Below are 27,942 nucleotides of genomic sequence, written 5' to 3' on the forward strand. Positions count from 1 at the left end.
GTCCTTTAATCTGCTATGGCTACCTCTTAAAGATAGCGAGGCATTCCCACTGGAGAATAAATTTTTAAAAAGTGATAAAGTTCTTCCAAATTTTGATTACAGCTCCATCACAGACAACACAGCAGCCTATGCCCTCAAATGCTAACATGACTCATTCATTCCATCACAGCCAAACCTATTTTAAGGCTGTTTTTACAACTTAACTATAAAAACTGCTTACTAAACTACTACACAGGCCATAGTTATGCTATTTATACCCAGACACAAAATCCGAAGAGTTGATGTATCCCTACAACTAGGAGTTTTAAGTTTAATTAGAAGCAAAATAATGCTGTGTTGCTCATTAAGCCTTTGAGCACACAAAGCAAAAGTTTTCTAACCCTCCTAAATCCCTCTCCCTTGTCCAGAAGTAATCGATCAATGTTGTTTCACGTCTAACTTTCCAAATATTTCTCTGTATCTTTACGTAGTAGAAAATAAACTTCTATAACATGAGAGTTGATGAAAAGAGCTAAAGAGTATTTAGAAGGCTAAGTGAGAGAAAACAGCACTGAGGCAGTGGCTTTTGAGTAAGAACCTAAACGAACTGAGGAACCCAACCGTCTCAATGTCTAGGGGAAGACAATTCCAAGGAAAGGCTTTGAGGTAGGAACATCTATTATGTTCAAGTCTCAGTAAGGAGGCCAGTGTGGCTGCAGCAGAGTAGTATACCATTAACAAGGGAGGAGGGGCACAACAGATCAGGTAGGGCACCTTGTAAATCACAGTGAAATTTTGACTTCAACACTGAAATAGCCAGCTATTAAGTGAATTTCAAGAAGGAAACTACTCAAGCAATACATTTTTCAAGCATTACATTTCAATGGGATCAATCTAGTTACACATTGGTGTAGAGGGGCAAAAGAAACATAAACCTATTGCAATAATGCGCAAGACAAATGATGGCTTGAAATTGGATCAGGCCATAGCAGAATGGGTGGAGAATTCCTGTTATATTTTAAAGGCAGAGATGACAGCATTTTCTACAATGCCAAAGGTGAGGTATGAGAGGAAAAAAAGTCAAGGATGGCTAACCATCCTAACTGACATGAAAACTGGAGTTTCATTAACTGAAATGGGCAACACTGCAGAAGAAACTGGTTTGAGGGAAGAACAGCAGGAGCCCAGTTTCATACTTTTAAATTGATATACTTAACATTCAAGGGAGTTGTCAGGTAGGTAACTGGACAGATGACAGTATGTCATTCAAAAGAGAAGTCCGGGATGGTGATATATGCATGGGAATCATCAGTTTACAGATAGTATATAAAATCATGGAACTGATTAAATGACCCAGGAAGTGTGAATAGAAAAGTGGAAGAGCTGAACCACAGAGCACTCCAGCTGAGTGGGAGAAGGAATAGCCAGAAAGAAAATAAAAACCTGGAAGTTAAGTTAAAAAATGTTTTAAGGAAGAAAGTGGCTCGACTGGTTAAATCACACCAACAGGTCAAATGTAATTGATAAGGACTGAAAAAGAACCACTGGATTTAGTAACATCCCTCTGGGTTACATATTTTTTAAAACCATAAATAATACAATTATTTATTTTTTCTCCCAACTGAAACTCACTTTTAAACATGTTTACTTCCCTAAAGAATGCTGTCACATCCAAAGAGTCCATAAAATTATACTACAAAGCTGTATCTACCTAAACAATTACCTTGGATATTTCATGCTATTTAAACTGTTGTGAATTGAACAACAAAATATTTAACAATGACATTTAGCTTAAAACTTGCCAAAAATAGAAATCCAGAGCAGTTTATTTTTTCTTTTTTGGCACTTTAACCAAATTAAAGATTTGTTTTCCTAGAATACTTCACATGTCAAGTAAAGCACAGTCCGTCTAGCATGACTAAGAGTTGAAATCTGCAGGCTTAACTGCCTGGGTTGAATCCATGCCTCACCATCTATTAAGTGTGTCTAACTTTGGGCAAATTATTTAAATTCTGTGCTTCAACAGTCTCATCTCCAAAACGTGAAAGACAATAATATTTACATAAGGTTACAATGATGATTAAGTTAACACAAGAACTTTTACAGTGGTGGACACATGGTAAAGTGTCCAGATTATTACTTCCAAAAGGAAGAAATTCAAGTTTTTCTACTTCATTTTTCCTTTCAAACAGGAAAGCTATTATGTCAAGTCTGACCCAACAGGGGTGTTGCAGAAATAACTAGTAACTTCCTAAAGCCTAACTAACCTATCCTCTTCAAACTCATTACATTTGCTCATTAATACACGCATCTGGGAAAAACCAGGGCAAGTGCCCTCAGGCCTGCGATTACTACTTTCTTCAAGAGGTGAACAGATAGTGGCCTACTATAACAGGTCTTCTAACCTATTTAGTCCTATTAGCACTTAGTCCTCATTACTGACATTCCCCACACAACAGCCTGAAGTAAATTCCAAGAAAGTAATCAGATCTCTCCAAAGTCCTTCAACAGATTCCTATTGTGCCCAAGACAATCTAGATCTTAAACATGGACCTTTTAAGGACCTGTACATTATGCTTGATACTTGCCTACTTTTCCAACTTCATCTGCTACTCTATGCATTCTTGGTGACTATTCTCCAGTAGTATTTCTTGCTCTGAGGCCAAGATTTCCCCCCCAATACCTGTGCTTTCAGGTAAGATAATCTACTTCCAGACCCCAATTTCAACATCAGTTCCTTTAAGGTCTCTTCGCTAGCAGCACCCTCCCACCTCCATATTCTAAATTTGGTTCCCTTAAATATCATCTCACTCTGTTCTTTTCCTTCAAGGATCTAAACTGTGAAAGTGCTATTCACTTTATTTCTTCCCTCAATGGTCTATAATAATATTCAAGAGGGCAGGAGACAGTATGTTTTGCTCATCTGTATGTGCCCAAGTCTAATGGTGATTTTCAGAATAAGCACTCAAATGTTTAATGAACAAACATCTCTAACTTGAAACCTGGGAGTCATGCCAAATCCCTCACTCTTCCTATCACAGCCACCACCAAATCCTCCTAAATTTACCCCCTTCTAATCCCAATACTATTGCTTTTGGCCAGGCCAGGTCATTATTCTTCCTATTTTAGTATCTTCCTTATTTATCACCTACTCCAATCTTATTCTCCTCTATGCCATTTCCACACTGCTATCAGATGACATTTCTAAAAATGAAAATCTGATGTCACTCCCCAGTTTAGAATCTTTCAATAGTTCACCACTGGTTTCTGGATAAAATACAAACTTCTTAGCATGGTATTAAAACTTTTATAATCTGGCCTTACCTCTCTAAGATTCAGTTCAGCTCCCTTTCTCTTAAAAGCATTTCCTGACCTCTTAAAAAAGTCAATTAGGTACCCACCTTTGCATGGCTCTAGCCTGTGCCCACCTCTATCACATGGTGACATTATCTCATCCATCTGTCTCCCTCACAAGGCTATGAGTCCCTGAAGAACTATTATACCTTTTTGCATCCCCAAAACCAGAAGAACATGACCCATAAAATAATGGATTTGTAAAATTAAGAAATAAATTAAGCTGAACCTATAGTGAACAACAGCCACACAATGACAGTAACAGAAACACAGAGGTAGAAACAGCTTTCATACCAAAGAGGGTATCAGTAAAACTTGGACCTATAAAAGAAAATTTTCCATTCCTCTTCCAGATAACCTCAGGACATTTTACTTAACTTTTTCCCATTGTTTTTCTTTGAGGTTGCCTTCAGTGTTCACTTTAGATTTTACTCTCTCAGAATGAGCAAGGGAAGGAGTCAAGAATGTGATTTACCCTAGTACCCACAGAACTAAATATACCTTTAAAAATCACTCTACTTTTCCTCCCTGCCCCATCCCAGCTCAAAATCTATTAAAGCAACTCTAAAGTGAGTTATCAAAATACTCCACTGTTGTCAGTAAAATACTACAGGTTGCTAATATTCTCAACTCCTTGGCTATCCACATCCTTATTAATCTCTGCATTTTTCTTGTGAATAGACCAGATTCATTCTTTCTTATTACCCTTGGGAACACAGTGGATTCCCCAATACCTAGCTGGGCCACAAGTCATCACTGAAAAAGAGGTCACTCCCAGATCTTTCCAGATTTGGACATAGAGATTATACAGATTTTCCTGCTTTCTGAGGTTAAAAAGTCTATTTATCTTTTTATTTTTAAAAAAACCTTCCAGTGAGATAGCATTTCAGTATCACAGCATGCTTCTTGTGGTCTGATTCATGTTAACTTTTAATGATAAAAAACAGTCTAAACAGAATACAATCCAAAATTGTTGTCACAGACCCAAGGAAGATTACTCTAAATGACAGAAAATTTTTCTGATTTGCAATTATCTAAGAAAAAGTACCACCTAATATGTCTGTCTTGTTGCTAATCATTAAAACAAGTCGTCTTCATTCTAAAGTATATGCGAACTTCAGCTGCTCTTTCCATATATGAAATACTCTCAGCAAGCCCCAGTTTGACGCTCATAATTCCATTAGTTTACAAAACCCTGAAGTGGTCTCCCTTAGGAACATCTCTTGAGATACGCACAAAAGCCTTAACCCAAACATTTCCAGGTAGAAGTTATCACCTACACCACATCAACTAAACTTAAACCAGTGTATTTCCTAGTCTTTCCAAGGAAACCAAGTGGACCTCACACCTCTTACCATCACCCAGGAAGGGTGTGCATCTGTTCCGAAGGCCCCCCTGGCTCCAGGTCATCCTGGCTGCTGCTGCTCCAGGCTGGGCATCCATGTTGCTGCAGCTTGTGGTTTGTGAGGGGTAGTGTACAGGAAAAGCAGGATGGGATTTCAAGGGAAACAGGAGGGAGATGGCTTTCTGGGAAAATGCCATCACCAACTTAGGTGTTAAGTAGTACCACACACATTTTATTGCAGCACAGTTTAAAAATTTAACAAATGAAAGATTAAAAATAAAAAAAACAAAAATAAAAAAATTAAAAATACAGACGACGTCCAGAGATGCTCTAAAACAGTTAAGTTAAAGATCAGGAAAAATAAGGTCACAGACTTAACAGCCAGTAAAATTCTTTCGAGAGTGGGGAAGGGGATGAGGGTGGGGAGGGGGGGAGGGGGGGTTGGGAGAGAAAAGGTTTATGTGATCAATCCACTTAAAAATGCTAATGCCTTCACTTTCTCTCCCAAGATGCAAAACTCCAAAGTCAATCAGGAGGCCGGAGAAATTCTTATGAACATTCAGAAAAACTCGATTTTAATCCGGTTAAAAATCATCAGTGTCATTATCATCATCATCATCACCATCATTAAGTATAATAATAAATAATAATAGTAACTAGTAACAACAATAAAAAGGAAATCAGCGGAAAGTCAGGAAAAATGTAAAAACAAAAATGGAATAACTTACTGTAGCTGAAGATCAAAAAAATCTCACTGTAAAAAAACAAAAATAAAAATAGCCCAGATTAGAAAAACGGGAGGTGCAAAAATGTCAAGTCAATAAAGTTCATTTCTTTTCTCTTTCCAAAAGCAGTTTCCACAAAAACCGCAAGGGTAAAGTTCTCAGTAGCAGACAAGCAAAGCCCTTTCCACATCATCAAACAAACTTAAAAATACACGAGGAAGTTGAGAGGTCAGTTTATGAGAGGCTAAAAGGCTCCTCCTCCTCCTACCCAACTGCTGCAGAAAAAATAGAAATAGAAATTTAAAAATTACATCTTAAATCCAAGTCCCGTTTTTGGAAACAATTAAAAAAAAAACACCTGTAAATCTGCTGTAGTGCACACCAAGTTGCATCATTATGTTTAAAATGTCTTTATAAAATCAGTTTTGGAATGGGAATGTGTGTGTTCTGGAAGGGTGGGGAAGGGAGGTTAAAAATCAAAGCTGAGCTCCAGTGAGTAGGGATGGGGTTCGCCTTGCTGCCCTGTGAAAGGAGAAGGGACAGATTGAGTCAGAGTTCCTCAGAAATGTTGTGCCCTAAACCCCCAAGACAGAAACATCTGTCCATTGCATCTAACACATTTTGGTAAAGCGTACATCCCACTGGGATGGGGACAGCTTCTATAGAATCATCGCCTCTACCAGTGACTGTCCTCACAATTCTTCAATGTCAGCAGGTGCCTAAAGTTGACTAAATATGCACCTGTATTCCCTTAAGGGTCTCAAAAAAAGGTCCACATTCCAACATTCAATTTGATAATCAGCAGTTTGGGCAAAGAAAATATAGAAAAACCATGTCAGCAGAGATGAAGAAGTGAGCAAATGTCAAACATCAAGATTATGAAGCAGATTAGTGGGTTTTAAGTCCATGTAGCTTTTATTATGATACAGATTGAAGGGGAATGGTCTACCCTGAAGATACATACTAGAAATGACATCTAGTTTCAGAACCAGTGAGTGGTCAAACCAAAAGACCTGACAGAACCTATCAGGGGGAAAGATGATTTAAATAAGGAGCACATTAACACTCTCAATAACAGAATGAAAAAAAAATCAAATGAAGGAAAGAAGATTATTATGGCTACTGAATATTTAATGTCATAAAACAGATGAAAAGTAAATTATGGTCCTTAAAGAATTTATTTCTGTGGTCCCACTGTTTATAAACTAGAACATACAGCTAATTCCAAGATAGGAATTCTACGAATCTGATACATAATACCACGACAGACTGGGTGTTTCACCAGCTACAACAAGATTTGCAATTAGATTGCAGGTCTTTGAGCAGGTAAGAATGATCATACTTGCGTTTCAATATCCAATCATGAGATTTTATTCTCCTTTTCAAATGTCAGTAAACTAAAAAATTTTAAGCTGCGCTTTTAGAAAGTGTTGCTTGAGTCAATTACGTATGAATGATGACAGCAACAGGTACTGTAACTCTAAAATTATAACTGTAAATTTTTAAGTAGTAGCAGACCAGTTTAGGTACGACATGTAAGTTACTTTTATGCTTAGACTGATGTGTTAAATTGTACAAAATGTTAAACTAAATGTACATAGAAAACGTACACTATTTGAATGTTACCTCCTCTGAGTAACTGTTAGGGATGTTCAGTTATAGTGAAACATTCAATTTTCGTCTTTGGAGTCACAGCCTGAACCTGGTACTCAAAAATTTCAGGATATGTTATGTAACCGTGGCTCACCTACAAACAAATCCTTTGCAACAGTGTTACAAGACATAAGCTTAAAAAGCAGCAACTGGGCTTCCCTGGTGGCGCAGTGGTTGAGAGTCCGCCTGCCAATGCAGGGGACACGGGTTTGAGCCCCGGTCCGGGAGGATCCCACATGACGCGGAGCGGCTGGGCCCGTGAGCCATGGCCGCTGAGCCTGCGCGTCCGGAGCCTGTGCTCCGCAACGGGAGAGGCCACAACAGTGAGAGGCCCGCGTACCGCAAAAGAAAGAAAAAAAAAAAAAAAAAGCAGCAGCTAATGTGAAAACATTTACATCTTTCAAAATCAAGAAGCTGCCTCCCAAGATGTTAAGTTGATGAGCTACCACTCATAAAAATGACCAACTAACTTTAGCACCTAACTGTAATCTTTGCAATTAGCAGTATACCTAGTTTATACTTTGTCAAATCCCTGGGAGATTTGGATCCTTCTTCTAAAGGGGTATTCTCAAAGTAAGGGCTGCCAACCAGCATCACGTGGCACTTATTAGAAATGCAAATTAGCAGGGCCTACCCCAGGCTTACTTAATTAGAAAGTGGTGGTGGAGAGCCCAGCAATCTGTTTTAACCAGCCCCCTGGTTGATTCTAATGTCTGCTCATGTTTAAGAACTACTGTGTAGAGTTTAATAAGGAATCTCTATCCTCTAGTTAAGATCGATATAAAATAAATACGAGAACATTATAACATATCATAGTAAATGCTATATTATACTATAAAACCCTATAGTAATCCTTTTCCCCTTTATAAACCCCAGATTTCCAATATCTAAGAGAACACATGCAGTTGTCACACCAAAGTCAGTTCTCTAGTAAATCTATTATGTACAAAACCTTAAACTTCCCTAATCCCAATGAGAACGAATCAGTACATATTAAGTATGACCACATAATGCTCCTCAAAGATAACAACTAATAAAATTACTTGAAGACAGATACTGTTAAGGCAGTTACCAGTAATAACTAATATACAAAAACTACTGTCAATAATAAAACTGTTTCTGTACACTTTTTAGCCTTCTGGCAACAAATGACTTGAGTTACAGAAAGCAGAAATTAGAACAGGTAAGATGCATAAGCCCCCTTATAAGTATAAAACTGCATTCCAGAACGTTTAACTGATTTGCCTGTCAGGTAATAATGAACAGGGTGGGAAAAATCCAGTTCTCTTAACTCCTAGGCCAAGGTTCTTTCAACCGTCACATTCACCACTTAAATCTCACACATCCACCAGTTAATATAATCAATCTTTAAGATTAGAATTACTAGCTGTTTTGGAGTTTATTCCTTGCTTGTTTCTAACAGCAATTCCATCCAAAACAAGGTCCAATGCTATGTGAAACACTCTAGAGACCTAATCACAAACAATAAGGTGTGTTTACAAAGGAACAGCAAAACACCACCAGGCACTCCCGAGGCATAAGCATGGGAAACACAAAAAGGTCAGAAGATCTGTAACTTACTCAACCTTCTTAAATCCTTCCTCTCTCCAACGAACATGTAAATGTTACTAATGCCTATCTATTTGAAATCAAATCTAGAATTGTTTCAGGTATTAATTTTGCGGCCAAATCATTCCAGAGGAATATTAAATCAAAGGAAGTGTTACCTTGGTACATGCTGATCCTAAGGAATCCATATTTCTAACATCTCAAGGCAAGAGAAGTGCCCTTCAGTTAATTTCAATTCCCATCAATAGTTGTTCTTAAATACTAATTTCTTACATTTCTCGTTATTTGCCAACAATATATCTATTAGGTGTATGGTTTCCTAAATTAACCAGTCACTGCCCTTATCTCACTTCTAACAGTTCTGCACTTAACTTTAGTTTTAAGTCCATGTAATAATATACTTAGGCTTTTTTTTTTTTTTAAAGACAATGCTTTTGATCCCTATTACAATATCTACGTGGTGAGGGGTCAACAAATGCATAGCTATGTAGAATAAGAGTACTTTTAGTTTCTATCAAAAACGTTCCCTACGGCGTGAATTTACCCCACAGTATTGGTTTAAACTGTACTTAATAATATTACTTTTTGTGACAGTAACATATTATGAAAAATAAAACCAACTAAATCTTAGACAAGGATTAAAAAAAGCGATTTCTTGGAGAAGTGATTGTGATACCACTTATAAACCTACGTAATTTCTACAAACTTGGCAAAAAACTTTGGTAAAGTTTCAGGACCTAGTAAGTAGTAAGCACTGTTAATACTTGCTTAAAAAAAGCATATAGTTATGCATTTTTGCCTAAGTTGGGATGGTCTGGAAAATTAATGCCAAAATATCCTGAAAGTCAAACTTTATCATCTTAGGACGTTACATTAATAATAAACGCAATTCTCGTAATTTAACATTTTCCCAAGATAATTTAGGAATTTCCAGTTACCGCTAGTGTTGTTGTAATTAGGTTCTTGCAAAGATTCAAATATAGTAATTTTAATACCTACTATTCCAATAGGTAAAGCCACTTGACTTAAGCTGGTGGCCAAATTCCTTACTAGTTCTGCTACTGATTTAATATGACCCTGGCAATCAACACTCACGCCTCGGTTCCTGTCTGAGAAAGATAGTAATACCCACCTCAAGCAAGTTCCACTAACTTATATATTTCAAGTGATTTGTAACCTGCAGATAAAAAGCCACCTTTAATTATTAATGTTAATACGTAAATGAGATTACAATTTAAAAAAATAAAATTGAAAATAACTATTTCGAGGTCCATCATTTCTTCAGAAAGGAATAAAATAAAATAAATCAGTAAAATATTAAATCTATTGTTACAATATTTACTATTCTTAAACCGTGAGGTGCCCTCCAGAATTTAGAAGCTTGCGGTACAATAAATATCTGCTTGATAACGCTTCCCCACCCCCCGCTCAATATTTAAATTTAACAGGAGGCATCGACACTACATTAACTTGAACTACATTAATGAGCATCTCGATCGTCCCTTTCGTCCTCTCATAGAAAATGAAAGGACAGCATCCGTTAACGCAGGAGACCGAAAAAGAAAACGGACATTTTCCCTGCCGATTGTGGCCTAGAGGACACTAGGTTAAAAATCTACGCAAGGGCTGAGGCCTAAAAAACTCTCGCGCGCGTAAGACCTAATCCCCCAAAGCAAATAAAATAAACGGGGGCCTACGTACTCTACCGAGGGAAGGGTTCCCTCGTCTTCTCTCCCACACCCCCTCGCGTTCCCCGAGAAACCCAGCGCCTCCCCAGCTTCCGCCCCCTCCACTCACCAGGAGGGGGAAGGGAGAAGAGATTCGATTCTGAATCTCCCACTCCCGAGTTCTACGCCGAGAAGCCAACTGCTGCTCGAGGTCCGCAACGCTGCCGCAACAGCTCAGCCTTCGCCTCTTCACAAAATGGCCCCCGCGTCTCCTCTGCCGCCGAGGCGAAGGCCTAACCCCCGCCCCACTCCTGGGAATCCTCCTATTGGCTGCGACTTTTCTAGCTCCCGCTTCTAATTAGACAGTTTTACAGCTCCTCACAATTCTATCCAATCATAATTAGGAGTGGGTTAGACTAACCTAGCGAATTTCCACATGCGTGACAGAAGCTAGTTTGTAACTGGTCATTTTTCCTGTCATTTATCGCCTGAGAAATGCTTATTGGTCACTGTACCTGACGGAGAGCTGGGTGGAAACTTGCCTTTGTACCGCGCACCGCTTCACATCCGGGTATCCGGAAGGTCTGATTGGCGGCCGCGGGATCCTATCTGCGCTCCTCAGAGCGCCTAGTAGAAGGCCCGCCCACATCTCGGAATTCCCGCGGCGGATGGGGGGAAGGGCGGGGAAGGTTTGCTGGGTTTTGTTTGCTAGCGGTTGGAAGGATCCGCCCTTGCCCTGGGCATAGGTAAAAGGAGAAGCTCTCTAAGTTAGTTCTCCGTCCTGCGGTGTGGATAAAGAAAACACTTTTCTTAGAGTGGGGAGGGGGCACTAAAGACCAGAAAACTAACCAGCCCTGCAGTTTTTCCAACCCTAGAGCTCCTTCCTGGACACTTCTCAGCCTGTCAAGCCCTTCTTCAGACAACCCATATCTCGGTCAAAACAACTGACTTCCTTACCTCTCCACCACAAAAGGTAAAGAAAGTCCAAAATGCTGGCCTGGAATATACTACAGCACCCATCCTCTGGCCCCAAATCATCTCACTAATACCCTACATGTCAACCAAATTGGCTTATCCGGCTAGCTCTCCCCTGCCCGTCCCCGAAATCTGGTCCCTTAATTCCCCTCACCCTGAAATGGCCCGTCCCCCACCTACTGGCATCGTCTGCACTGCAGTCCCTCTGGTTGTATTATAGCAGCCATGCACGCAATGGAATAGGACCAGCTGTGCTAGGAATGAAAGATATTTCTTTGCGTAGTTAGGGAACGCAAGATGCAGAACACTATCTAGAGAATGTGATGCCATCTGTATACATTTTAAGGAATATATGCATATGTGAATACAGTTGTATGCATTAGTTTTGAATTAATTCTGAATTTCATAGAGGTTCACGAGGAAACTTACCTGTCAAAGGAGAAAATTAAGACAATTTAGTAACGAGTTTAATATCCTTTACTCAAAGGAAAACAATCCATGGTTGGAAGAGTACAGTGACTCACAAGCCATGGAGCACTCCCCCAGAGAGTTTGAGCAAGAGAGAGTTTTATGCAGCATTAGAAGCTGCAAGGCAATCAGGGCGGGATTGGCTGGGGTTAGGAATATGACCTTATTTAGAAAGATTAAGGAACAAGGAAATAAGTATAGAGCCCAGAAATATGGCGTTTGAGGATTGGCTGACTGGATGTACTGCGTTTCTGGTCAAACTGAGCCTTTACAGGAACATGAAGTTTCGGTTTGCTGATGTGACGCCCCAGCAGGAGCGACTCCATCTTGGGCCTAGAAATTTATTTTGACATACATTTGGAGAGCGAACCTTTTGCCTTTTTCGTTGGTATGCCTTTCTGTACTGTTTTATTTGCCATATGCATATATTGCTTTAAGCAGATTTAAAAAGCAAAACCAAAAAGCATGTAAGAAAAAATATACTAAAATGTTAATAGTGGTTCTCTCTTGGTGGGAGAACTACGTGTGCTTTTTTTTTTCACTTCCTTGTGCTTTTCTATATTTTCCAAATTGTCAACTTAGAACAAGTAATCAGAGGGAAAACATCTCCAAGTACTTAAAGCCTCAGCTCAATTGCCACATTGCAGTTTATTTAAAACGACCTCATAGCACTGTGGTTAATTTTACACTCGTCTCTTCTCCCCTTCTAGATAGTACGTCTTTTTTTATTTTATTTTTAAGTTATTTATTTATTTGGCTTCATCAGGCCTTCCTTGTGGCATGAGGGCTCTTCATTGTGCCGTGCGAGCTCTCTAGTTGTGGCACACGGGCTCAGTAGCTGTGGCACATGGGCTTAGTTGCCCCGTGACATGTGGGATCTTAGTTCCCTGACCAGGGATCGAACCCACGTCCCCTGCATTGAAAGGCGGATTCTTAACCGCTGGACCAACAGGGAAGTCCCAGTATGTCTTTCGATTGCAGAGTTTAATTCTTATTTCTCTCTGTACATGTACATTCTTATTTTCTCTCCTATTACATGTCCTAGGACCTTAAACAGAGTGTCTGAAATTCATGTTAAAGTAATTAATCATTAGCTTTTATTTATCAGGGGAAATTGTTCTTTTCCCAGGACAGTTAGACTATCCTTTCTTTATTAAATATTTTATATAGCACTTATTCAGAGGGACCCAGATGCTGTGAGGCTTGATTGACATGTAATTCATGTAATTCCTGACTTAAGTAAACAAAAATAAACACTAGCATGTTTTATTACTCACTGTTCTCATAGAGTAAAAATGTCTATAAAATGTTAATGAAAAGTACTTAAATTCATTTTACCAGAAATCAGTTTTACTGCATGATCTTTATCATGACCTACTTATTAACCAACACTGTATTTGGTGCAAGGGAAGTACTTCAGAGACAGCATTTATGTTTTCAGGGAGTTCACCCCTATGCTAGATGGGGTGGAAGTGGAGGATACAAGAAGAATTAACATCCAGTCCCTCCATCAGGTAGCTTGAATTTACTAAGGATGAGAAAACAAGTGCAAAAATAGCATAATACAAGGCAGAATGCAAAGCACCATGTTGACGATAAACATTCAGGACTTTCTGGTTTTAAGGCTCTGTAAACTTAGGTGGGTGAAATGGAGTGGAGGAAGGTCCCTTTATCTCTTCTGCTTACTCTAAACACCCTTAAACTTCTAAAACTGAATGCTTTTATTAGGTGGCTGTGTATGTAGAAAGAAAGCCATGAGCCAGACTCCAGTAATGGAGGGGAAGTAGGGGAAGAGATAAGGAAACAGAAACAGTAACTCCTTACCTTGGGCTAAAGAGAAAAAACAAAACTGTACTTTTGTCTTTAATTCAAGAAGTAATTCTCTTTGAACAAGGCTTTATGTAGCTTAGAGGTATTGCCAAATAGTGTATCCCCTGCAACTTTCCCTCCTCAAAGTTCTAAGCCACCTGTCAAGAGGAAGGAGACAAAAGGAAAAGCAGCAACAGCTATGAAATGCCTAATTTGCTTTTTACCTAACTTATTAGCTGAATATTTTCCTCAATATTTATCATCCTACACACCCTCAGCATACCTAATTATCTACCTATTCCATTCAACAAGTCAAATGGTCTTTACTAGTACAATCATCATTGCTTCTCTTCCTCTACATCCTTTATCGTCCAAGGATATCATAAGCAACTTCACTGGAGAGTGAGGGGTGGTCTCTGATGGATCCAGACAAAGCACTTGATTAAAACTTCACAGAGCTTTCTAATACCCAACGCTACTTCATCCTTCTTTACACTAATTTGGAGACCTTTCTGACTGTTGGCAACCTATCTGCTATAGGCAACCATATTCTACCTGAAAAATGACATGATAAATATATTACACACCACTTTCAAGAGCCTTACTCTTTGACTGCATCCTGTTTCTCCCACATTGAGTCTCTCCCCCAAGCTGATCCTGCAAACTGCTGTCATGGTAATCATTTGAAAGCGTTCAGTTTTATTGTGTGACTCCCACACTAAAATCCTATAATAGCACTCTATTCCAGTCCTCCATTTTCACTGTTTCATTCACAGCTCTTCCCTGACTGGCCCCTCATTACCTATCAGTGTTATCCCTTCCACAAGACCCTATGCCTAGGCAGCCCCTGCTGTCCTCCAACAGGCATAAATTTTGCAAAAAAGGTTTTAAACACTGATAATAAAATTATCGGTCACTTTGGATATACAACTTCTCAAGGCTTCTAGTGTTTTGTTTTTTTCTCTTTTTATTTTAAAGCTTTCCAAATGGAAATATCCTATGTACTTATTTTTCTTTCTTTTTTTAAAAATATTTATTTATTTATTTTGGCTGCACTGGGTCTTAGTTGTGGCACGTGGGATCTTCATTGCAGCATGCGGGATCTTTTAGTTGCAGCATGCGGACCCCTTAGTTGCAGAATGTGGACTTCCTTAGTTGCAGCACACATGTGGGATCTAGTTCCCCAACCAGGGATCGAACCCCAGGCTCCCTGCATTGGGAGCCTGGAGTCTTACCCACTGGACCACCAGGGAAGTCCCGCATTTGCTTTTTTCTGATAATTTGTGGTTATTGTAAAAAACTGAAATACAGAAAGAGTGAAAGCTTCTATGTGGTCTGTCCTCCAAAAATATGCATTCTTAACTATTTGGTGTAGATTTTTACAGATTTTTAAAAAATGTATACATGGACTTATTTTTACCGGAATATTATCATCATTAATCTGTAATCAGGGACTTCTTTCATCTCTTTTTCTTAATAACCAAAACCCTGAGCTTAAAAAATAAGTAAGCAAAAAATCTTTATCTACAAAGTTTGGAAAAATTAGAAAGATTAAAGCAATTCAGAATCATGACATCTAGTGGTTTTGAGGTTGGGTAGTATTTGATTTTAAGTATTATTGGCCATCATTATGTTAATAATAATAATAGATAACTTTTATATAACTGTGTGAAGCACTTTTCATCTGGCATTTTATTATCCCCATTTTAAAGATGAGGAAACTAAGTCACAGAGAAGTTAAGTCATTTGCCTAAGGTGGCACAGCTAGTTTTGGGGTTTTTTTTGCCTTTTGTTTTTTAACATCTTTATTGGAGTATAATTGCTTTACAATGGTGTGTTAGTTTCTGCTTTATAACAAAGTGAATCAGCTATACATATACATATGTTCCCATATCTCTTCCCTCTTGCGTCTCCCTCCCTCCCACCTTCCCTATCCCACCCCTCTAGGTGGTCACAAAGCACCGAGCTGATCTCCCTGTGCTATGAGGCTGCTTCCCACTGCTATCTATTTTACGTTTGGTAGTGTATATATGTCCATGCCACTCTCTCACTTTGTCCCAGCTTACCCTTCCCCCTCCCCATATCTTCAAGTCCATTCTCTAGTAGGTCTGTGTCTTTATTCCCATCTTACCCCTAGGTTCTTCATGACCTTTTTTTTTTTTCTTAGATTCCATTTGTGTTAGCATACGGTATTTGTTTTTCTCTTTCTGACTTACTTCACTCTGTATGACAGACTATAGGTCCATCCACCTCACTACAAATAACTCAATTTCGTTTCTTTTTATTGCTTAGTGATATTCCACTGTATATATGTGCCACATCTTCTTTATCCATTCATCTGTTGATGGGCACTTAGGTTGCTTCCATGTCCTGGCTATTGTAAATAGAGCTGCAATGCACATTTTGGTACAGGACTCTTTTTGAATTATGGTTTTCTCAGGGTATATGCCCAGTAGTGGGATTGCTGGGTCATATGGTAATTCTATTTTTAGTTTTTTAAGGAACCTCCATACTGTTCTCCATAGTGGCTGTATCAATTTACATTCCCACCAACAGTGCAAGAGTGTTCCCTGTTCTCCACACCCTCTCCAGCATTTCTTGTTTCTAGATTTTTTGATGATGGCCATTCTGACCAGTGTGAGATGAGATCTCATCGTAGTTTTGATTTGCATTTCTCTAATGATTAACGATGTTGAGCATTCTTTCATGTGTCTGTTGGCAATCTGTATATCTTCTTTGGAGAAATGTCTATTTAGGCCTTCTGCGCATTTTTGGATTGGGTTGTTGGTTTTGTTTTGTTTTGCGGTACGCGGGCCTCTCACTGCTGTGGCCTCTCCCGTTGCGGAGCACAGGCTGCGGACGTGCAGGCTCAGCGGCCATGGCTTACAGGCCTAGCCACTCCGCGGTATGTGGGATCTTCCCGGACTGGGGCACGAACCCGTGTCCCCTGCATTGGCAGGCGGACTCTCAACCACTGCGCCACCAGGGAAGCCCGGGTTGTTTTTTTGTTACTGAGCGGCATGAGCTGCTTGTAAATTTTGGAGATTAATCATTTGTCAGTTGCTTCATTTGCAAATATTTTCTCCCATTCTGCGGGTTGTCTTTTGGTCTTGTTTATGGTTTCCTTTGCTGTGCAAAAGCTTTTAGGCTTCATTAGGTCCCATTTGTTTATTTTTGTTTTTATTTCCATTTCTCTAGGAGATGGGTCAAAAAGGATCTTGCTGTGATTTATGTCATAGAGTGTTCTGCTTATGTTTTCCTCTAAGAGTTTGATAGTGTCTGGCCTTACGTTTAGGTCTTTGGCACAGCTAGTTTTTGATGGAGCTAAGATTCTGACTCTAGGAAGTCTGATTCTAGAATGTGTGCATATAACCATTACATAGTTATTAATAATGTAAGATTTGCCAAGGTGAAAAAATTTTACTCATTTATAGAACAAATATTTATAAAGTACATGCTCTTTAATAAGCATTGTGTCAAGTACTATGCCAGGTCACAAGAACATAGAAGTAAACAAAATAGAGATTGTCCCTGATCTTCAGAACAGAGTCAAGTATTAAATGAATAATTAGTCAATTGCTTATAATAAATTGTATCAAGTGCTACTAAATATAAGTACAGGGTACTATGGAATCTATATAATATAGGCCCCAGCCCCTTCAAGGAAATGTTGTGAAAATAAATGACTGAAGAAGACTTTCTATTTCTTTGTTATTTCCTCAGTTTCTTTTTTCTCCTTCCTACTAAATGTTTTTCTCCATTTTTTTTTCCTTTGTCTTCTTTGCGTCTCTTCTAATTTTCATCCCAGCAATGACCTAAATCTGGTTTCTTGCAGGTTAAGCCTTCTTTAACACTCTTGCCATCTGTTCTCCTTCTGGCTCTGAAGCACAAGATTTTACCCTCTGGTAATTTTTCATTAAGCTAATCTTTGTACAGCTTACAAAGTGCTTTTCAGCTGACAAGTCTTACATTTCATAATCAGTGCTTATTTTATTATACTATGATGGTAGAAATTGACCTTTTGAGCAAACATCTAAATGTTATAAAAATACTATGTGAACTGGCCCAAATCCTTTCAAATATGAAATTTTATTTCACATAGTAATTATCTTTCATATGACCGACCATTATAAAATTTACTCAGGGAGCTTTTAAACATAATTTTGGAGAACTTTCTTAATGTCTGAGGAACATTACAATAGAGTGATTCTTTTTTTTTCTGTACTTTATTTTATTGAAGTATAGTTGATTTATAATGTGTTAATTTCTGCTGTACAGCAAAGTGATTCAGTTATACATACATATATATTCTTTTTCATATTCTTTTCCATTATGGTTTATGACAGGATATTGAATATAGCTCCCTGTGCTGTGCACTAGGACCTTATTGTTTATACATTTTATATATAATAGTTTGCATCTGCTAATCCCAAACTCCTAGTCCATCCCTCCCTCACCCCCTCCCCCTTGGCAACCACAAGTCTGTTCTCTACGTCCGTGAGTCTGTTTCTGTTTTGTAGGTAAGTTCATTTGTGTCATATTGTAGATTCCACATGTAAGTGATAACATATGGTATTTGTGTTTCTCTTTCTGACTTACTTCACTTTGTATGATAATCTCTAGGTCCATCAATGTTGTGGCAGATGGCGTTATTGCATTCTTTTTTATGGCTGAGTAATATTCCATTGTATATATGTACCACATCTTCTTTGGTGGACATTTAGGTTGCTTCCATATCTTGACTATTGTAAATAGTGCTGCTATGAACACAGGGGTGCATGTTTCTTTTTGAATTATAGTTTTGTCCATATATATGCCCAGGAGTGGGATTGCTGGATCATATGGCAACTCTTACAATAGAATGATTCTTATCTTTTATTACTACCTATGCCACAACTCCACCCTCAGAATACTGCCTTTTTGTCATCTCAATTTATATTCAGATACCTAAAACCTAGAACATACTCCCTTGCTCACTTTCTCATTGTTCAAAGAACCCTGACTACCATTCCCTTCTGGGGAGTGGTAAAAACAGAATAGTAGGAGTCAAAAAATGGTAAATTTGGGGAATGTGAAGAAATGCTGAATTAGGGATAATTTATCACAAAGAAAGGTGGCATGCATTTGAAATGGCAGATTTGAGCAATGGAGAAGAGATCATTAAAGTCCCTTCCCTTTTATCTGAGTCCTGAAAAGTAAACAAAAGCCTTATTAAGCTTGTGTGAGTATGGTTTCTAGTAACTAAATCAAGTATCTTTTTTCAATTTTAAATTTAAAGTAAATAAAATTGGGGAATGAAAATGTACTAAAAGTGATTTATGGTGATGGTTGCATTAGTCAGTGAAGTTACTCTAAAAATTCATTGTGTTTTACACCTGAAATGGGCATGTGTAAAATATACCTCAATAAAGTTGTTTTTTTAAAGCTACAAGGAAAAAAAATGAAATAACACTAAAAACTCAATCCCTTAGTCACACTAACTACATTTCCAATACCTAATAACCGCATGTGGCTAGTGGCTACCATTTTGGACAGCATAGGTCTAGTATATAAAACTTTTCCATGGTGTTAAAAAATACTTTCTTAAATCTGTTTTAAGATTTCTTAAGTGTGAGTGTAAAATACTTACACTTACAACAGACATATAACCAAAATAGAAAACATGAAAAAATCGAGTATCCTTAACACATCAGTGACTCTTAAAAGAAATATACAATGATAATAAATATTTTAAAAGTTCAAGGCAGCTAGCAAGCAAAGAAACGCATATTAAAAGGACAGTGAATTAGTATTTTTGTCTATGAAATAGGTATTAAAAAAAAAAAAGATGCTCCTAATGTTAAGATGAGAAGAAATGGATACTGCTGACAAAAGTGTAAACTAGTACAACTTTTCTGAAAGTTGGTTGGACAGTTTGGAAATAAGTATCAAAGACCTTAAAAGTAGGCATTCTCTTTGACTCAGCAATTCTACTTTTAGTAATTCATCTTAGAAAAATAAATGTGGATGGAAGCAAGGATTTATCTATGAGGGTTTTTAATGCGATATGGTTAGAATGGCAAAAAATAAAAAACCGTCTAAATGCCCATCAATAGGGCATTGATTAAATTGATGATACATTTATAGAATAGACTATTAAGCAGCCATTTAAAATTATATAATAGAATATTTAATAATATTTTAAAATGTTCATTGTGAATTATATATTGGTTAATGAAAAATAAAAACTTTTTAAAACTAAATGACCTAGAGTACTCAAAGCCATAGAAACAGCAAAGTAGAATGGTGGTTGCCAAGGGCTGGGGGGAGGGGGAAATGGGGAGTTGTTTAATGGGCATAGAGTTTCAGTTTTGTAAAACAAAAAGGTTCTGGAGATTGATTGTACAACAATGTGAATATACTGTTAAAAATAGGACAACAGGCCCACAATGGAGTTGTTTATCCTAAGCCCCATGTTACCAAACCAAGACTTGACTTAATTACAGTTTCAGCTGTCCCCAAAATGGAATCTTAAACCAGCCAGTCAGAATTGCCTAATCCACACTCGTTAGGTAATCTACCTGATAGACCCCTGCCGTCCCCTAAAGGATGCAATAACCAACCACTCTTTTGTCCAGTACAACTCCCTTGCTCCCACTCCCTTCTGCCTATAAAAGTCTTTCTTTTTGTACAGCTCCTCAGAGCTCCTTTCTGTCAGCTAGATAGAATTCTGCCTGATTCATGAATTGTTGAATTAAAACCAATAAGATGTATAAAATTTACTCAAGTTGAATTTTTTTTTTTTTTTTTTTTGCGGTGCACAGGCCTCTCACTGTTGTGGCCTCTCCCGTTGCGGAGCACAGGCTCAGCGGCCATGGCTCACGGGCCTAGCCACTCTGCGGCATGTGGAATCTTCCCAGACCGGGGCACGAACCCGTGTCCCCTGCATTGGCAGGCGGACTCTCAACCACTGCGCCACCAGGGAAGCCCTGAATTTTGTTTTTTAACAATACTTAACACTATTGAAAATACACTTAAAAATGGTTAAGATAGTAAATTTTATGAGTATTTTACTAAATTTTTAAAAATAAACTTAAAAAAGAAAATAAATGATTCTATTTTTTATTTTAAGTATTATGTATGCCTTTATGCATACGTAAATCAAAATGATAATCGTAGTTATCTCTGGGTGTTAGGATTACTAATACATTTGATTTTCTTTTTATTTTTCTGTTCATGTCTACCATGAATGTGTGTTACTTTTGTAATCAAAAGAATGTTATTATATCTCCGACTCCTTTTTTTTCAAGTTATTTATTTATTTTTGGCTGCATTGAGTCTTCGTTGCTGCACGCGGGCTTTCTCTAGTTGCAGCGAGTGGGGGGCTACTCTTCGTTGTGGTGTGCAGGCTTCTCATTGCGGTGGCTTCTCTTGTTGTGGAGCATGAGCTCTAGGCACGCGGGCTTCAGTAGTTGTGGCACTCGGGCTCAGTAGTTGAGGCTCGCAGGCTCTAGAGCGCAGGCTCAGTAGTTGTGGCACACGGGCTTAGTTGCTCCACGGCATGTGTGATCTTCCCAGACCAGGGATCCAACCCATGTCCCCTGCATTGGCAGGCGGATTCTTAACCACTGTGCCACCAGGGAAGTCCTCCAACTCCTTGATGACTGAAATTCCTTCCACATGGAACAAAGCCTATAGTCTACATTTAGAAGTACATTAAGCCTAGTGAAAAAATATCAAATGGTATAAATTCACTCTAAAGTGTAATGAGGCTGTCAGGGGAAAAAACAGGAGGTAACTGGTTGCCTGAAAGGGGTAGGAGGAAATGTTTAAAAAATTAGAGATTCAGAAAAAAGACAGCAAAATTACCAACACAAACTTGGCCTACTTCAAAATTTTGTCCAGCACTAATTCTGGTTAGATCATACGAAAAAGTAGAGAAGACCCAAGATCCTTGAGAAATTGCTTGGGCAAGAAGCAATCTTGGGTGCAGAAAAGGCCAGTTTTTATAATTCTGTCATTTAGACCTGGGAAAATATTTTGTTGGATTTTCCTGTTTTCGCTGGGAGATTTATGTGTTCTGGATAATTTGTATACATCCTAATTGTCTCTCTCATTTTATTTCATTTTATTTATACGACATAGGGAAGTCACACAGGGCCCATTAAACATGTGCTCACCCTCCTGGAAATTCCTTTTCAATGTATACACTGAGTGTGCATAACAAAGAGAATTTCATGTACTGATTTAGACTATATTTCACTCAATATATAGTATGAATTCAGTGACCAGCATGCAGAATTTTTAAGAACATCTAATTTTCAAATGTCAAGTTCTGTTGTTGCATAATTACATCCCAATATTTGGTTTGGAAACTATGGTCACAGTGAAATAGATTATATACATTCTTTTACTTGAGAGGGTCCTGGCACACATGGATTGAGCAGGCACACTGATCCCACCAATGGAGCAGAGTTTTTTCCCTTCAAAGAGATCCTCAGGGCTCCAGAAAATCTCCCACTGTTGTTGCCCTTCAGGAAGAGATTTAAAGATCATTCTCCAACACCAGTAAATTTCTGTTAATCTCAAATCAAATAAATACGTTTTCAGCTTTAGTTTTAGTTGAGAAGTTGGTATGTTAAAGAATGTTTTAGCTCCAACCGCAACACACATAGAGGAAAAAGCACAGCCTTCAAGCTCTGATGTGCAAAGAGTTAACATCTTAAGAGCTAAACAGAACTGTATTAACTCCTCTCTTAACAAGCCAGGAGGACAAGAGGATTCTATAGGACTGAAGGACATCAAAACAGAGAAAAGAATTAGAGAGAGCTCTCTGGAGGAAGCAAGAACTGTAAGTTTATATCTAATACATATTTATAGTCTTTCATTTCTTTCCTTAGGGTGTTTTTGAAAAGAGTGAAATGTTTATTCATTTTGTATTGTGCCTGTCTCCCAGGCATCCAGACACAGTATCACTAGGTCATCTTTAATCCTGTCACCTTCTTAACTTCATACCACGTCCAACTAGTTGGCAAGTATTTTGATTCTCCTTCCTCAGTGTCTTCGTGATCTATCCCACTCTTCCATCCCCCTGCCACCATCCTTCTTAATTCAAGGCCACTTGCCTGAACCACAGCAATATCCTAATGTTCTTCTCTGCCAGTCTCTCTAACTCACTTATGCCAGATGAATCTTCCTAAAGCCCTTCCACAGCTCTAACTCTATTGCTCTTGTGCTCAAAATGTGTAATTCTCACCCATTGGCAGAATGAATACGATGCCTCTAATTTATATGCAAGATCTTCCAAAATATGCTTCCTTTCACTTAAATTCCCACAACTCTTCTTTCTCAAAGTTGTCATGCCTACCTGCTACTGTCGAAGACCACCCTGCTCTTTGCCCATCCCTGATTCTATTGAAACTCTCCTCTGTCTGTATAGAACACTCTGTATCTCCACCTGCCAAAATCCCTCCCAGACTCCAACAACCCTCCCTCCATAAAGCTTTATCTGATCCTTCAAGTAAATGTGAATTTCAATCTTCCTTTACACTTTCATTTTGCTTTGTTCTTCTCAGATTGACTTTTTTTTTTTTTTTGCGGTACACGGGCCTCTCACTGTTGTGGCCTCTTCCGTTGCGGAGCACGGGCTCCGGACGCACAGGCTCAGTGGCCATGGCTCACCGGCCTAGCCACTCCACGGCATGTGGGATCTTTCTGGACCGGGGCAGAAACCCGTGTCCCCTGCATCGGCAGGCGGACTCTCAACCACTGCGCCACCAGGGAAGCCCTCAGATTGACTTTTTATATTTTACCTTACAGTTAAGTATGTGCTTTTCTCATTTCTCCTCTCCTCATTAATTGTTCACTTATTTTTCTTTCTGTTTTTGTGGGAAACTATGTTTTTTATTGTTATGATTGACATACAGCAGTGTATAAGTTTAAAGTGTACAGCCTAATGATTTGACTTACATATATTGTGAAATGATGACCACAATACATTTAGTAAACATCCATCATCTCATATAGATACAGAATTAAAGAAATATAAATACATTTTTCCTTGTGATGAGAACTCTTAAAATTTACTCTCTTAGCAACTTTCATATCTAACATACAGCAGTGTTAATTATATTTCTCACATAGTATATTACAACCCTGAAAATTATATCTGGAAGTTTGTACCTTTTGACTGTCTTCATCCAATTCCCATTCCCCCCTACCCCCAACTCTGGTAACCACAAATCTGAGGGCTTTATTTTTCTTCTCCTTGTAGCAGCTGCACAAAATGGGTACTCAGTAATATTTGTCAAATTAAGTTCAGTCCAAATTCCAGGAGTTCCTGTCATCTTTTCTGATCATTCATACAACCGACACTAAAATTACAGAGACTACACTTTTCTCCATAGCTCCTCTTTATCTCTGTTCCAAGTTTTTTCCTCAATGCTTACATCTCCTTTGCTTCTATCCTCTTACATAAGATCGGCTCCTCCTGAGTTCCCTCACTCATTTTAAAACTATTTTCTTTAAGAGTCTATTCACAAATTGTCCCTTCCTTCCGCCAGATTTGAAGGAGCCCAATTTCAGCGCCCCTTTCAGGGACTTGACTGTTTGGCCTGTTAAAGTTAGTAATGGGAAGACCTGAATTCCCAATCTATATTAAATTTAAAATAGCTAAAACCCTACTTCTATATTTTGACTCATAGGCCCACTTAATCCATGAATTTTTAGAGGATGGGAGTATTTTTGCAGCATTTCCTATGCTCCACTGAAATGCTACTGACATTCCTTTGAGCAGATTTTTTCACCTGATTTTTACATTTTTCTTCTTTTTTCTCTCTCCTCCTCAAATCAGTGACACCATTATGGCTCTCACTTCACTGTGTTCTTGGACGTGAGGGAGAATTAATGCAAAACTTTGTAAAATTATTAAAAGCAACTCTAAAAAGGAAAACAATTTCTGCCACAATCCAATATCATAATAATACATCAGTTGAAAAATTATTATGTATCTGCAGATACCAGGCACTCTGTTAGGTACAAAGATATCCTCAAAAGAGCTGATAGAGGGTCTTCCCTGGTGGCACAGTGGTTGAGAGTCCGCCTGCCGACCGGGTTCGTGCCCCGGTCCGGGAAGATCCCACATGCCACGGAGCGGCTGGGCCCGTGAGCCATGGCCACTGAGCCTGCGCGTCTGGAGCCTGTGCTCTGCAACGGGAGAGGCCACAACAGTGAGAGGCCCATGTACCGCAAAAAAAAAAAAAAAAAAAAAGCTGATAGACTAGTGAAGAGACACATGATATATAAACACTATAGAGAACTGACTTATACTAACCAACATACAAGATAATTACATATATAATATAAATCATTAACTTATACTGATAAATGCAATAGAATTATCAATTGGCCAGAGACTAGTTCAGTGAAAACAACAAAAAACAGCTAGCATTTAGCTAATATGGAGCCTGTACTAAGTGCCAAGCATTATGCAAATTTTTTATAGGCATTATCTCAAGTCACCCTCATCATAACCATATGAGATGAGTATTTCATCCCTATTTTATAGGTAAGGAAAATAAGCAGAGTGGTTAAGTAACTTGTCCATGGTCACACAGCAAAAGATGTGGATCCTTGTCTTTCTTATTCCTAGGCTCTTGACCACAGTCACTATTTACAGTTCATTCTCTCCAACTTTAATCAGAGGTGAGTATAAAATCAGAGTAAGGGGAGTTGGCTGTATGATTTTAATTTTTGATGTCATCATACTGGCTTTATTCAGCAATCACTACTAAAGACTAATTCTTTGCCCTCACTCACCTACCATTGCCCCAGTGCACTGCAACTCGATACCACTGCGACGGATTTCTTTTTGTCTTTTATTTCATTGGGTGCAAAACAAGTGATAAATTCTTCTTCCTTACATCTACTCTCCACTCCTTTTTTCCTGAGAGATTAAATCTGGTCAATTCATTGGATTTGGATGTCCCTTCATCACACCTTCACTGACATTCTCCCCTGAGTTTTATTTTCTGGCATTCTGATAGGCTCCATTTCATTCTTAGAGCTTCTCTGACCATTTTTAGTGGTGCTTTCCAGTGGCTCCATAGTGCTATACAGCTTTGGTGGTGTATTTTGGAAGGGTCATAAACCAGAACAATCTTTTCTGGGTCCAGGTATTAAAGAACCACAGCATCCCTTCCTCCACTACAGCTTCATTTTTGCAAATGGCTTCAGGTCCAGACAACGAGGTCTGTGATGCAGTCACCCCTCCTTTCCCTTCATCTTACTTCTCTACGATAGGAGGCTGAGAAAGTGGGGTAATATAGCAGACCTACGAAAGCTACTTTCAGTGTGAGGATTGACGTTAAAACAAAATGGTTTCCTTGGTTGCTTCCGTTCTGTTCTTATCCTGGGACTATTGTCTAACATATGAAAGCGTATCAACTTTTGGGTGATAGTCAGCTTCCTTAATATAGAAATCTGTAAAGATCCCTTTAAAATTATGTCATTTGAAAGATATTCTCCACTTATTGTGGTTTAAAAAAGTGAAACATCACAGAACAGAGTATGAATGACTCAATTCAAGTTAAATTGTCTGGAAAATAGATCAACAAAATGTTAATGTTTTCTCCCAGTAATAGAATTTCTCCATCATGCTTTTTTACCTTCTTTGTATTTCTCTGCTTGTTCAAAATAAGCTTGTGAGCAAACTTTGTAAGTTGACAAGTCAAGCTAGCTTCAGCAAAAAGGGGAATTTGTTGTAAGGACATAATACTCTCCTACAGAACCTAAGGGCAGGAACAGAGACAGGCCTTGGAAAAGACTAAAATCAAGGATAGGAAGCTTTTAGGACCTTTTAACTCAGCCACTCAGTGTCATTCTCTCTCTTGACTTGTTATTCATTCACCTATTCACTTATTCAATATATATTTATTAGGTGCCTACTACATTCTAGGAGTTGTTCAAGTGCTGGGAAATAAACGTAAATAAGATAAACCAATTGTCCGCTTTCAAAGTCCTTATATTTTAGTGAGAGGAGGTAATAAATAAGTGTAAATAAATGAAGGTAGTTTCTGGATATGGTAAGTGTTACCAGTGAAATAAACAGGGCGACATGACAGAGTATAACTGAAGAAGTCCTCACTTTAGTTATGAAGTCGGAGAAAGTCCTCTTGGCAGATGAAAAGATCCTGAGAGACTGAAGGATAAGAAGGAACTAGCCATGTGAAGAGCAAGGGAAAGAACATTCCAGCCAAGTACAAAAGTCCTGAGGCAAGAGGGAGCTTGCTGGTTCCAGGAGCAGAGAGGAGGCCAGTGGCAAGGAATGTTATTTGCTAGAGGAGGAGAAATACAAAGCATGATCTGAGAAATAGGAAGAAGGTCAGATCATAGAGGCCATGCTGACTACAGTAAGGAGTTTAGATTTTATTTTAAATGTAAAGGAAAACCACTGGACAATTTTAAGCAGGAAATGCGATGACCTGGGTTGTTTTTTAAAGAGCACTCTGGATGTTTCAGGGAGAATTGGTGGGAGGGGGATGGAGAGAGGAAAATGGGTAGAGCATTAGGAGAACATTATGGTAGTTGAGGTAGGGGACACTGGTGACAAGAATTAGAGTAGTAGCTGTGGAGACAGGGTGATATATATTTTTAGGTGGTACCTGGAGGATTTGCTAGTGGATGACAGAAAGGGAGAAATTGAGGCTTTAGGAAATGGTGGGATGGTAATTCCATTTATGGAGATAGAGAAAGCCTGGGAGATCAGGTTTGAGAGAGAAATTAGAATTCTTGTGTGAGACAGGTGAATTTGAGATACCTAGCAGTCATGCAAGTGGAAATGATTAAAATTCAGGAAGATGTACAAATCTGAAGGTCAGGGCTGGAGACAAAAATTTTGGAAACAACAGCATGTATACACACACACACACACACACACACACACACACACACACACACACACACGGTATTTAAAGCCAGGAGATTGGATATTATAATTCAGAAAAAGAGTGTTGACCAAGGTTTGAAGTGACTCTGCAGGTAGGATTTCCAGAGTTATTTAGGCTACAAAGCAGAATATGGCCATCCCAGAACTCCCAAGTTTATGTAATAGTCCTAGCCATTCACAGAGGCTAATTTAACTCTCTTAGTCCCATTTCCAAATGCCTGGAGAAAAGAATCTGATTGGCCCAGCTTAGGTCAGTTGTCTACCCCTGGTCTAATGAACAATGACTGTGGAAACTGGATCATAGACTATAAACTGGTTACTGGTGACTCAGCCCGTATGAATGGAGTGGAGAGGGGTTCAGAGGCTCATTTCCTGGAGAAAGGATATGGTCATTGGCTTCCAGGCTGAGCAGACACTTTAAAAATGATTCAAAATGGTATGCATCAATTCTATAATCAGAAAAATTGATTTCAT

General features: G+C 38.6%; 2 protein-coding genes across 10 annotated transcripts in view; one reads left to right on the forward strand and one right to left on the reverse strand.

Annotated features, from left to right (window-relative positions):
• Nucleotides 1-10,577, reverse strand: part of HNRNPC (heterogeneous nuclear ribonucleoprotein C) — a 46,969-nt gene extending 36,392 nt beyond the window's left edge. For 4 of the 9 annotated variants that reach the window (XM_030844204.2, XM_030844201.2, XM_030844199.2 and 1 more), the window contains exons 1-2: nt 10,423-10,577; nt 5,407-5,432 (exon numbers count right to left, since the gene is read on the reverse strand). The gene's annotated coding sequence lies outside the window, so the exon portion shown is untranslated. Of the gene's footprint in view, nt 1-4,681; nt 5,091-5,406; nt 5,433-9,757; nt 9,803-10,422 lie in introns of those variants that run through there. The other 5 variants (XM_030844192.2, XM_030844196.2, XM_030844193.2 and 2 more) reach the window with 5 other exon arrangements.
• A 564-nt stretch (nt 10,578-11,141) lies between these two features.
• Nucleotides 11,142-27,942, forward strand: part of RPGRIP1 (RPGR interacting protein 1) — an 83,276-nt gene continuing 66,475 nt past the window's right edge. The window contains 1 exon segment of the mRNA XM_030844177.2: nt 11,142-11,265. The gene's annotated coding sequence lies outside the window, so the exon portion shown is untranslated.

The sequence above is a fragment of the Globicephala melas genome, chromosome 2, assembly GCF_963455315.2.
Source record: "Globicephala melas chromosome 2, mGloMel1.2, whole genome shotgun sequence".
Classification (NCBI taxonomy): Eukaryota; Metazoa; Chordata; class Mammalia; order Artiodactyla; family Delphinidae; genus Globicephala; species Globicephala melas.